At 37.8% G+C, this 13,173-nt stretch overlaps 1 pseudogene; it reads left to right on the forward strand.

Annotated features, from left to right (window-relative positions):
* Nucleotides 1-4,416: 4,416 nt before the first annotated feature.
* LOC148033602 (uncharacterized) lies at nucleotides 4,417-6,142 on the forward strand (annotated as a pseudogene).
* The last annotated feature ends 7,031 nt before the right edge of the window (nucleotides 6,143-13,173 follow it).

The raw sequence follows: 13,173 nt of genomic DNA on the forward strand, positions 1-13,173 counted from the left end.
AATCAAGATAGTTTGTAAGATCAAAACAATCATAGAATCAATGAATTTGGCAAACAATCAAATAAAGAGGCAAGTTACTTACGAACTCTGCCTCCCACGACTCGACGCCGCCAGATCCGAAATGCGACGATCCAATGGTCTCCATCAGGATCCGTCGTGCCTCCACATGCTGCCTGCTCTTCACGCCTCTCTCTGCGCGCTTCTTTGCCTCCTTCCACTCGCGTTTGTGGGCAGTGGCAGGTTTCTCACAAGGATAGCCACCCGCAGCTACATTCACCCCATCATCGTACGCGAGTTTCTTAAGGTGAGATCTTTTATTACTTAAGATCTCCCTTATTCGCGTCCTTCCCCATACATCCGAGAATGTCGCTCGTGGGGGATTGGGGTACCGACTATGTACACTATCTAGGACCTCCCTAACTAACCGGCTATCCTGATCTTTAAATTTTACAAAACAGTTTCTATACATGTTTGAAACTACCCCCCGCATATACTCCATCACCTCTTTCCCTCTCGCATCCATGACTACCCCGCCCCTATCCGTAACATCGTAGAAAATCTCTCCCTCCACCTCTCTCGCCTCCTCCGACTCCTCACTGTCTCCTCGTACATGCCTCCCTCCATGCCCTCTCTCACCGCGTGCCCTACTACCCCCCCCACCAAAGCACCCGCCGCATAATCCTCCACTCCCGCTCTCCCTACTGCGGCGTCGGCTCTCATCTGTACTGCGGGAGTAGCCATGACTAGGGGTGGCTGCACGTGACTGTGTACGTGACTGTGGCTGTGAGGGAGCACGTGATGGTGGCCGCGAGCCCTCACGTGACGGTACAGAGGAGGGTGTGCGTGAGTGTGTCCGTGCAGGGGTGTGTCTCCTCGGTGAGCGTGTATGCGCAGGGGTACGTCTCGCCGGACTCGCAGGCGTAGACGGCAGTGGAGAGGCTTGTGTACTTGGGGGCGCGGTGTGACCTGGGAGTCTAGGAGGAGGATGGGCATACATATACTCTGTCAGCTCCACTGGATTAGGATGGCGCCCAAAATGGTTTATCATCTCCATCATCCAAGTGGCGTATGCCCACGGATCAGAGGAAGAGCCTGGATCCATGAAGAATCTGCAAAGCGTCGAAATTCCGCCTCAATGAACCAAGCAAAACATACATATAAAAAATAAACATATCTCCTACAATATATCTCCTCAATATATCTCCTACAATATATAACCTACAACATATATCTACCATTCTAGAAAATAAACATATCTCTTACAATACCAAACATCGAATTAGTAGAAGATCATAAGCCAAAAGAAGAAGTTCATTTCGAATTAGTGACGAAATTCATGAAAAACAAAAACTCTTTCCTCTATCTTGACGGACATTGTCCATCAAGGGAGAAATGACTAAACACATACACAAGGGTTCCTTCTTCTCTCTTTCCTCTATCTTGACGGATGTCGTTTGTCAAGAAATAAATAGTTAAGCACATATACAATGTCCGTCAAGATAGAGGAACCTCTTTGAAAAGTCTTTGAAAAGTGAGTTCGTTGATTCTTGCTTCTCTCTCCCTTTCTGTGTTGTCTGCACCCTTTGCTTCTTTTGGGTAGTCCAAGAGGGAGAAGGCTGGTTCGAAGAGGCAGGTTCGGGGGTTTGGAAGAGCTGGAGGCAGAGGTACTGTAGCAACAAAGAAAGAAGAAGAAGAAGTGTTTTGAAAGAGGGCTTTTGAAAGAAAGAAAGCGATGCAGAAAGAAGAAGAAGAAGTGTTTTGAAAGAGGGCTTTTGAAAGAAAGAAAGCGGCGCGTGCGGTAGGTAAACGCGAAAAGCACGCGTGTAAAAGCGCGTGTAAAAGCGCAGCAGAATACATTGTAGACGCGCCTGTACACGCGACACAGAGACTGTTTATACTTTTTTTTAAAACTGATTGTTCTTGTGTATCCATTGTTTTGTGCATAGGATGTGTATGATTTCACTAAAAACTGATCCTACTTCTGTATTGGTAATTTTGGACATAGCATGTCATCATCCTCTTCAAGCAGTTCTGGTGAGGATGAGACAATGCGTCATCGTGATCGCGACGTGTGGCTGGCACAAAGGATCAAGTGTACGTGTAATCGATGTCAAGGGTGCATTGTACGAGCGCGTCGAATTACATTGAATCACATCTCGATGTATGGAGAATGGATTCAAACAGGTTTAGAGGTGAGAAGATGTGAATTGAAAGTATTAAAATAACTCATGGTGTGCAAATTAATGGAGCGCGTTGTAATATATATACTGTGATTGAAGCAGGATGCAGTACCACACCCTAACATGGTGCCATACGCACGGCGAGAGCATGCAAAGCGTCGACGAGATGATGCTGGAGCTTCGGGATCTGTTGTCGGAGATGAGTGGGAAAGGGATGACAATAGCCCTGCACCCCACGAAGTTGTGGAAGAGGAAGTGTTTGATGACATGGTGCGGAATCTTTTTAGGGATGATCGCAAAGGTGTGGACGACAATGATATGGAACAAGAGCATCTCTACAACGCTTCATCGACACCGGTTTTTGAAGGGTGCACATTCTCTATTTTACGTGCTTCACTTGAACTGCTCAATATACAAACAGTTTATGGATGGAGCAATGCAAGTCTTGACGCATTATTGAAGTAAGCATTGTAACTTGCAAATTTCAGTGAGTGGTTTTTGGTTTACAGTATAGGGTTTAGGGTTATGGGCTAATTGATGATATTGGATGCAGGCTATTATCAAACATGCTTCCAAAGGGGAATAGACTACCCACCTCAAGAGACAAAGCGAGGCGCTATGTGACATCTCTTGGAGGATTGGATTATGATCGCATACATGCATGCGTCAATGATTGCATTCTCTTTCGTGGGACGCATAAGGAGGCTCGACAGTGTCCCACTTGTGGTGAAGCAAGGTATAGAACAGATGTGAAGAGTTTTGATGTACCTCGTAAAGTCTTGCGACACTTTCCTATAATTCCTCGCATCAAACACATGTTCAAGTGCAAATCCATAGCAGAGCTCATGTCATGGCATTCCTCGCATCGATCGGATGATGGCATGTGGAGAATTCCTGCAAACACTCCTGCTTGGAAGCATATTGAAGATGAGTGGCCTAGCTTTAAAACAGAGCCCAGAAACTTGAGACTTGGCCTAGGTATGGATGGAGTGAATCCGTTTGGTTTCAAGAGCACCGCATACAGCGTGTGGCCGGTTGTGTTGGTGAATTACAACCTTCCACCATCAATGGCGATCAAGAAGGGACATCTTATGTTATCCCTTCTGATTCCAGGGAAACATAAAGTCAAGCATATGGATGTTTATCTTGAACCGTTGATTGATGAGTTGGAGGAACTATGGAGAGGTGTTGCGGTAGTGGACATTAGTAGGCCTCCCTCCTCTCGACACTTCGACTTAAAAGCAGTGTTGATGTGGACAATGCATGACTTTCCAGGATACAGCGATTGTTCTGGTAAGAATTCTAACTACCTCCCGACTCTAATACTACTAGCTATATCAATTATAACTATTGACTTTATTATTCTAACTTTTTTTTTATTTTAACAGGTTTGAGGACATCGGGTAAACATGCATGTCCTATATGTGGCCCTTCATTGGTACATGAGTATGCTGATGGTTTGTGTAAGACCATATTCGATAATCATCATCGATTTCTCCCATCAGATCACCCTAAATATGCTCCTAGTAAGAGGAACATTCATCCACAGACACTTCGTGCAAAAGATTGGAAGCGTATTTGGGAGTCTTCAAATGTTCTTCCTCCAGATGGCATGAACAGGTACATCTCCATTGTTTTCAATCTTGTTTTGTGTAGTCTCTAAAGTTGGAATAAAGATGACAGTCTGCAATCCCTTGTGTAGGTACTCCATTTTTTTTCGGCTACCATATTGGACCCATCTCAAGATCAACCATCTTCTTGATCCCATGCACATCTTCAAGAATGTGGGATCTAGTATTTGGGAACATGTTATTGGTAAAAGAGACAATGTTAGCGTACGGGAGGACTTGCAGGTCACAGGACGTATGCGTCAAGCTTGGCCACGAGAGGAGGGTGGGCACGTTCGTCTTCCGCCTGCTCCCTGGATTATATCAAAGAAGGAGGAGAAGCAGGTAAAGCAAGCCATCACCACTTTGCGTACTCCCACTGGATGCATGAGATCGTTGAAGGGAGCGTTTACAACCACTAAGAAAAGAGGGGTTGAGCAACTACATGGGTTGAAGTCCCACGATTGGCACAAGATGCTCCAAGTAAGTGTTTTCCAATTATTGTAGGTTGAAATTAAATTTTGTAATGCCCTTACCCAAATATACATGTACTCTTATGTGCGCAGTTCATACTACCTACTAGCATCGACCATTGTGCAGACAGGAGTTTGAAAAGATGTATTTATAAGATGGGCGAGCTTGTGAGGTATGTAAATCCCATGTAAGATCACCCTTCATTATACCTTGCAAAATGAATGTGCATGAGGTATAACGTACTGTGCATTTATTTTTCAGATATGTTAGTTCCAAAGCAATTGATCCATCCACATTGGATGATGCGCGTGTTATGGCAGTGGAGGTGGTTTGTATGGTAGAGGAGACTTTTCCGTGAACCATTCTCACAAGTCAACTACATCTCATTGTGCATTTAGTGGATGAAATTGCTTTATGTGGCACTGTGCATGCCCGTTGGATGTTCTTCCTAGAGCGCTTCATGAAGACCTTAAAAGACTTTGTGAGGCAAAGTGCAAGGCCCGAAGGAAGCATGGCTGAGGGTTGGTTGATACAAGAGTCTCTTGTATATATATCAGAATTTCTTGATCAGGTGGATAGCTCTTTGCCGCGACTATGGAGCAATGAAGAGGACTTGAGGATGACGTCTATTGTGCCTCAAGGAAAAAGACAGAGCAAAATAATTGAGAGAACATTGATTGATGATCTTAATTTCACTTGCATCCTTAATAGTGATGTGATGAGCAGATGGGTTACAAGATACGAGGATGCAAAGACAAAAAGGCAAGCAGACAGAGCTCTCTTTCGGAGGCAACATGGCTCTCGTAAGGCGTACCCTAAGCATCTAGCAACACTTCCGAATGATATTCATGTTGATTGGTTGCATGAGGAAATGGAGAGAGCAGAGAGAGATGAGGGGCTGCATATCACGGCGGAAGAATGGGAGTATGCACGAGGATGCATGTTAAAGGTACATAGAACAAATGTAAATTTGCATTCTTTGTAAGTGATTGGCTTTTCATATTTATTCACATTAATTGCTTACATAGATATTGCTTATATTTTGGTCCAGTGCACTATGTTCAATGCTATATGGTGTGAAGGCAAGCATTTTCGAACACAAAGAATAGATGAAAAGAGGAATACACAAGATTGCGGTGTCATTAGTAGCTTTGAGGGAGCCAATGGAAAAATTGATGATTATTGTGGCACAATCCAAGACATATACAGACTTGACTTTCGCCGCTTCTTTGTGTATGTTTTGGATGTCAAATGGCAAATGAACGTGGTGGAAAAAGGGCCTAACGCAACGATAAAACGCCATGCAAGTGGCTATGTAACTATTGACTCTACAAAGTTTTGGCAAACAAAGAAAGATAGGCTCGTATTGCCACAACAATGTGAGCAGGTATGCATTTTTTTACAAATGTGTTTCATGTACATATATATCTAAGCTCGCGCACCCCTTGACTTTTGATATGCTAATTAATTAATGAATTATGTGTATTTGAGCAGGTTATCTATCTGCCAATGGTGCATGACAGTAAATGGTGGTATGTCATCCCTCTTGCACCACGTTCCAAAGTAATGTATAATACATTCACTGATATGGAGCATATGGAGGATGTGGCAAGCCGCAAAGAAGATGATGTCGAACATGCCAATGTAGATGATCATGATAATGAGGATGAGCGTGCCATTTCTCATGATCATGAGGATGACCCTTCCATTGAGGATGATGGTGATGATGATGAGAATGATCAAGGCATCGGTACCATTATCAATGGGCAAAATAGCGATAGTAGAATAAATTTAATCGTAGCCTTACAAATTGATCAAATGGATATTGATGTTGATCGTTTGGCAAGGATGGATCTTATTGAAGATGAGATCGAACCCTAACCAATCCATCACTGTATTGTTCCAAATTCATGACATTTCTATTGTATACTTTGTCTTTCAATAACCATATGAAGATATATTTTTCAATATATTACGTTGTTGTAAGTGCATGTAGTGGGATTTTGTAATGGTTTGTAAACACTACAATGCACAATGACATTTTTAAAACTTAATGGTTTTCTGTTTTGAAAAGAAATGGATTTCTGTAGTTAGGCTCTGTGTCGCGTGTAACAGAGCGTGTATTATGACAGACTTAACGCGCAAATACACGCGCCCACACATGCAATTATATACGCGCTGTTACATGCATGTATACACGCGCCCGATATTACTGTAAGTATAAACGACCATACACGCGCCCGTAACTTTTCGCATGTAATGGACGCGTGTATGGCGGCATTGTGTTGTAGTGGTTTGTTAGTGCGTATCTGTGGGCGTCTGTCCAGCGCATCTATTTTCACGTCTATAGCTACGTCTACACTGTCATCTGGACGCGCTGACAGACGCACACAGTCGCACCATTTCTTCTCAAACTTGCTTAAAAAACAAAGCTAAAAAACCTCCATAGATGACAAGATCCAGCATGTGAAGAGAGAGACAAACAAAAAGAGAAAGCAAACAAGATTGAGAGAGAGAAGAAGAACTCACCTTCTTTGCTTGTTCCAACGGGTGGGGGCTAGGTTGCAAGCTCCTTGTCCTCCTTCTCCCTTCCCTTGCTAAGTTGCTTGAATCTTGTTCTCTTCCTTGCTATTTGGCTCTTATTCTTTACACTTTGGCTCTTCTTTCCTCCTATCTTCTTTTTACTCTTATTTCCTTGCCTCATTGTCTTCATGAAGTGATAGATAGACACGAGTAGTGATGTCGAGCTCGAACTGCAGAAAACGCGCAAAAAACGCAGGAAAGCACAGGTTTGAAAAGAAAGCCACAACTTTTTTTAAATTTTTCTATACTTGCGTGGCGCATCTATCTGTGCGTGTATATGCGCAGATAATTCTTGTTGCACGCGCTTAGAGATGCACATGAACAATTTAAGGAATCAATGCATGCATTTAGGGAATCAATTGACCTATGTGGTGATATATATAATAAAGCTTGAGGATAAGAGATAACACATTGGCAAGTCAATTGGCACATATGTAGTGACTTACTAGACTATCCCACTTACAATTGCATGCAAGTATCAATAGGTGGATAAAGCACGAATGGTTTTTAGCTAGAGAGAGATAATGTAATGAAGGTGTACACGAAAGAGATAGAGAAAGGCATATTATCCATCAATCAATCAAAGATATGTACATGAAGTGACTTGATATAGTAATTAAAGTATCGTCATTTTTAGGATGCTCCATTGACTTCTGCAAGTTCCTATAACCTTGAAGTAGAATATAGCCAACCACACTATCCATGGAAGGAAAACTTGGCCTCATCAAATTAACCAAGTTAATTTACTTATACATTTAATAGATAAGAGATTTGTAGTTGGCTTGTTGGTATTAGTCACCAACAAGTGGACACACTGGCTAAAGATGATGAAAAGAGGACATGTGCACATTGGTTACATGTGGTCCACCTTATCTAAAATTATATGTGAGCTATAAGTGCACCTTGACATGATTGAAATAGCTTGCATATGCACAAGCCAACTGATTTACATCAATCTACTCATGCTATAAATTGGCATGCATGGCTAGGTTAAGTGCACAACATTAAATGAGACATGTGAGTGTATTGATCAGTTCTCTCTCTCTCTCTCTCTCTATATATATATATATATATAGATATATATATATATATATATATTGCAAATGCACAAGTCAAACTTTGATTTATATATACATCTAATCATCATGCCCTATCCAATCACATTTGTATAGGGCATAATTAAATGTATATAGGGCATGAAATCACATATATGTAATTAGCTTTGAATGATTGGATGTATATTTGTAATACTTAGAAAGAAGTAAAGTTGGTAATGTATATCATGTCCTATGCATGTATATGCCCTATACATGCATATCATGTCGTATATACATGTATATCATGTCCATATGATCCTATATATGTATATCATGTCCTAGTGTATGTTGATCTAGGCGTAATTATGTCGTATATACATCCAATCATGTCCTATCCAATCATGCCCTATTCAAAAAAATACTAGCTGTTAAGAGGTTTGGTCATATTCAGGGACTTTATGAGAAATGAAAAATATGTGCGTGTATTTTCGCATCTATAAGGACGTTTATCAGTGCGGATATATAGACATGTTTTTTATACTAGCGTGAATAGACGCGCTGATATACGCACTTATAAACACGCCTGCTTTTTCGCGTGTACAATGTGCGTCTATAGGGCCTTTCTCTTGTAGTGGTATTGAAAGAGTATTTTCCCTCACTCCACAATCCATTCGATATGGTCATTGGCCCTCCACTCCAAGCAAAATATACCATGATATTTTTAAGGCAAAGGAGAATCAAAAGTTCATCTAGTGGTTTTTACCATATATTTTACTAGGAATTTCTAACTTACATAGAGAAATCTATGACTTGGGGATTCTTTTAGTAGATATATCCCATGGGTTTTATAATTACAACCGTGACAAAGATTGGTCAAAGGAAAGCATAGAAATGATGCGTTCCTTGCTTCTTTCATGAAGAGTAAGAAAGGAAGAGTCTCTGGAAGAAAATTCTTCTCCTCTTGAGCATGTTGCATGTATGAACCTTTATTGATTCAATATATAAATTTCTCATAGCCTCTAATAATGTCTACTAACTTATTTTATTTACAGGGTTTGGAGAAATACTTTATGTTTGCAGGCATGGAATGCATGATATCTATTGGCATTATGAATTTGAACGTAAGGTACTAACATATGTTGGTATCAAGACCAATAAAAAAGACATAGAGATATCGTACATTCATTATTATAGAAGAATACTATTTAAGAGGTTTTCTCAATCTTACAACAAGACAAGGATAGCCTTTTGCCACATGAGAGGACATTAAAAAGTATTCATATTTGCTTGTCAGTTTCTTCTTTTTTTGAGATAAGAAGTCGTGACAGCACATCATGCCACGCAACACATGAACAAGGAATCTTGGAGGTTTTATCACTCAAAAGGGCAAAGAAGCTATGGATGGAGCTTCAAATAATAAATCAAGATATTGCATGTTGGAGAATGATAAAACAAAAAGGTATAGCAATACGACAAAAGAGAGGAATAATTAGATCATTTATTCAGGAGGAACAAAATTATGTAGAGCACTATTGGTCTCTTGAAGAGAATTATCTACAATCCCAACATGTGATAATGTATAAAAAGTTATTGTTCAATGGGGATGTTTATAAGCTTGGGGATGATGTAGTAGTTAAAGTTGATGAGCCTAACACTACTGTTGAAAGAATGGGTCATTGGAAGGCTCGTATTACATCATTTTTTTCAATTCAATGGAATAGAGAGATCATGCTTTTCTTTGGGGTAGAGTATTATAAACAATGTATCATAGTAAAATATAATAAAGAGTGCTTACTTATCGAACCAACTACAGGAATGAGTGTGTTACAGAGAGAACGTCTTCCATTTGACTGGGATTGTTTAAGGCCTATAAGCTCATTATTGCATAACTGTATGATTCCCCCTTTCACTAATAAGCTTATTACTTATGAAATAAAAGATCTCTCACCAAGGATGAGACTACTTCAAGTAGGTGAAGTTGGATGTATTCCTCCATGGCTAGAGAAGAATGATATTCTGTCGGCATATATGGATATGAATAACAATTTAACCAAACATGCGGTGGTATGTGAAGTGGATAGAGAAAAAAAAGAATGAAAATTAGCATGGTTGGAGAAAGATCACAATCAAAATAACTTATGGAAAGTTTCTATGGAGGATAACTGCACAAGGGACTGGAATTGTTGTATCACAATAATAACTTATGGAAAGTTTCTATGGAGGATAACTGCATGAGGGACTGGAATTGTTGTATCACAATAATACATGGATAGTTGATAAGGAAAAGGAGGAGAGCAATATTACCCTCTGGAGAATTATGTGATTTTCCAGTGTCATGGATATCATAAATTTATGCCAAAAAGACATGTCTTTATAGACTATATACATGCTTATAAATGTAAGTATTTTTTATAACATTTATTTTATTAGATCAATCCAAGTTTCATATATCTCTAAAACTAATATTTACCATTTTGTGAATGATTACTATCTTAAATATTATGTTTATTTGACTTGTATGTATTTTTTTTTCAGGTTATATTTTACGATAGCCTCTAATGAGGTCATGGCTGTAGATACCCCAACATATGAGCTGATATTTTTACCTTCACCATCAAACAATTGCAATCCTAATAAGAAATATGGAAGAAAATATCTCATAGCATATTGTCGTAGTACACAAAACCAAATTTATTGTGCAAATCAAGCTACTGTAAGACGTTGGGTGAAATATGTGGAAGAAAAGTATAAAGATTTGTGACATAAGCTTGACTTGCAACAAGAGATAAAAGATTACATTGAGTCTAAACATCATGAGATTAAGCCACTTGAGTTTCTAGGGGCAACTTATATTTGGAGAAAAGAAAACATCTACCTATATTTCCTTCGAAATATGCAAACAAATAGAAAATTCAAGAAACAAAAGATGAGATACTTATCAGAGAGCTCCTCTATGGTACACTCTTTTACATGTATTAGAACTTACTTTACTTTTTATAATCCCTACAATTCAATGTCTTTTATAGAAATCAACTACTTCTATAGTTGGAGAAGATGCTAAAGATGATCAAGAAGTTCAACAGGTTTATTTCAAAAAATTTATTTCCATTTTAGACTGATGTTTTTTAAAATTATGATTTAGTTTACATAACTGTACTGACATAAATTGCACTTTTTTAATATTTAAAAAAATTACATTAATCCCAAGCTTTTAACATTGAAGAAAATGAGGGTTTCAATCATAATGCATGTGGCACAATAGAGGTTTGTTAATAAAACTATGATATGCACCTCATTGATCATTACTTTTTGGAATATTTATGTTTTTTATTTGATTACTGAGTTTTTTTTCAAACAAGATGGAGATAGAGGATGTTTATTGTCCAGAACTACCTTCACATACATAAGATGATTCAAATCACACAAAAAATGATGTGAATTTTGATACGGTGAGCATGATATTTATAATTATTTTTAATAAAAACTTTGGATAATTTTACTAACATGTTTCATTTTCTTTTAAGGATGACATGCTCAATAATTATAAATCATTTATCGACCTTCTTGTACATGCTACACAAGTTAGTTATCTTCAATGCTTTGTAAAAATTATATATTAATATATATCATATTATAATTTAATAATATTATTTTTAAAAAATTATAGATTGAGGAGAAGTACACTATGTTGGCAAATAATGTTATAGTTCTAAATCGAAAAAGCAAGCGAATCCCAACGGTACTAAGATATTTCTCATTCTTTTTATCTCTATAGTTTGTATTAAATATTATCTTTGTTTAATCAATTTTTTAAATCATATAGTGAAGTGAAAATATGAAAGATGACATGAAGAAATGAAGAAAAAAGTTTCAAGGGATATAGAGAATCATAATAAATCCAAGGTATTTTGAGTGTATCTTAAAATAAATATGGATGTCTTTATTTTGGTAATTTAATCATTTTATGATGTTTAATAGGGGATTGAAAACTCCAATGTGCGGCTAGCTAGGAGTCATGCTAAGATACTTGATAAATGCCAATCCTCTCAGGTTATATGTGTTGTGTTTATTTAGTATATGTGTGTATTGCTAAATATGTAAATATAAATTGTTTTTACTAAAATCATTTTTTTGGAATTGTAGAGTATGTTGAGTGAGGTGGATGAAAAAACGATCTTGTTAAAATACTTGAATGTTGCTACGGTGGATGAGCTATATATATCATTAAAATCCACTTTTAACATCATTAAGAGAGATCCCACTTTCACTACAAATTGTATAGAGCATAATGTGAATGCTATGAGAAAGGCTATAGTACAATGGGTGGCTGGTGGTTCAAAAACGAGTTATAATTAAAGATACAGTCATTGGAAGTTTAAGCCTAGATGATGTTAATGTAGTAGAATAGGAACAATTTGGATTTCATATTATAGTATGCCACTTTTATATTGTGGACATTAGCAAAAAATCTATTATTCACTTTTACTTTATTAAAATCACTTTTTAAATAAAGTATTCTTCTATTATTATTTATATAAAGATATAAAAATGTTATTCTATGAGATTTTGTTATATCATTATATGTCTCCTATATGCTAAGTTGTATGATAAAGTTACTACATAGATGTTATATGTTATAATTTCTTATATGATAACTTTTTCCATGAAGTTACTATATAGATTATTTCTATTTATGAAGTTACTATATATAGTTATGATAATAAACTTCCTATATAGTAAGCTAACAAAAAAAAGCTTTCTATATAGTAAACTAATTAGAAAAATCTTTCTATATTAGAAACTATCTTTCTAGATTGGCAATCTAGTAAAGTTTGATTTTTTCTATATTAGACTCTTTCTAGTTATGTGAAAATCTAACTAGCAAATTCTCTTTTTTTTCCTATATAATAAGTGATTTAGAGTTTCTCGTGATACTAATACAAACAAGGGTCCTCGGCAAGAGTCTAATTATGTGAAAATCTAACTAACAAATTCTCTTTTTTTTCCTATATAGTAAGTGGTTTAGAGTTTCTCGTGATACTAATATAAGCAAGGGTCCTCGCATGCCAAGGACAGCCGATTCTGGTCCCATCAAGGCTCGTCAACATATTGTAGACAGTGCAGATCGATATGGAAGCATAGATTAATAACGTCCAGCGATTGGGATATAAAGGCCGCGTACACATTCATCTTTTAAGGCTTCTAAATTTTTCAGCCTAACGCTAACGCGACTTGATCGATTGAAATGTGTGTGACCAGTAAGTCAAGACGCGTGAGGCCGTGTTGTGTTTG

This window comes from Lygodium microphyllum, chromosome 7 (genome assembly GCF_053477565.2).
Source record: "Lygodium microphyllum isolate KBCC chromosome 7, Lygodium_microphyllum_v1.1.10, whole genome shotgun sequence".
In the NCBI taxonomy this organism is placed as follows: Eukaryota; Viridiplantae; Streptophyta; class Polypodiopsida; order Schizaeales; family Lygodiaceae; genus Lygodium; species Lygodium microphyllum.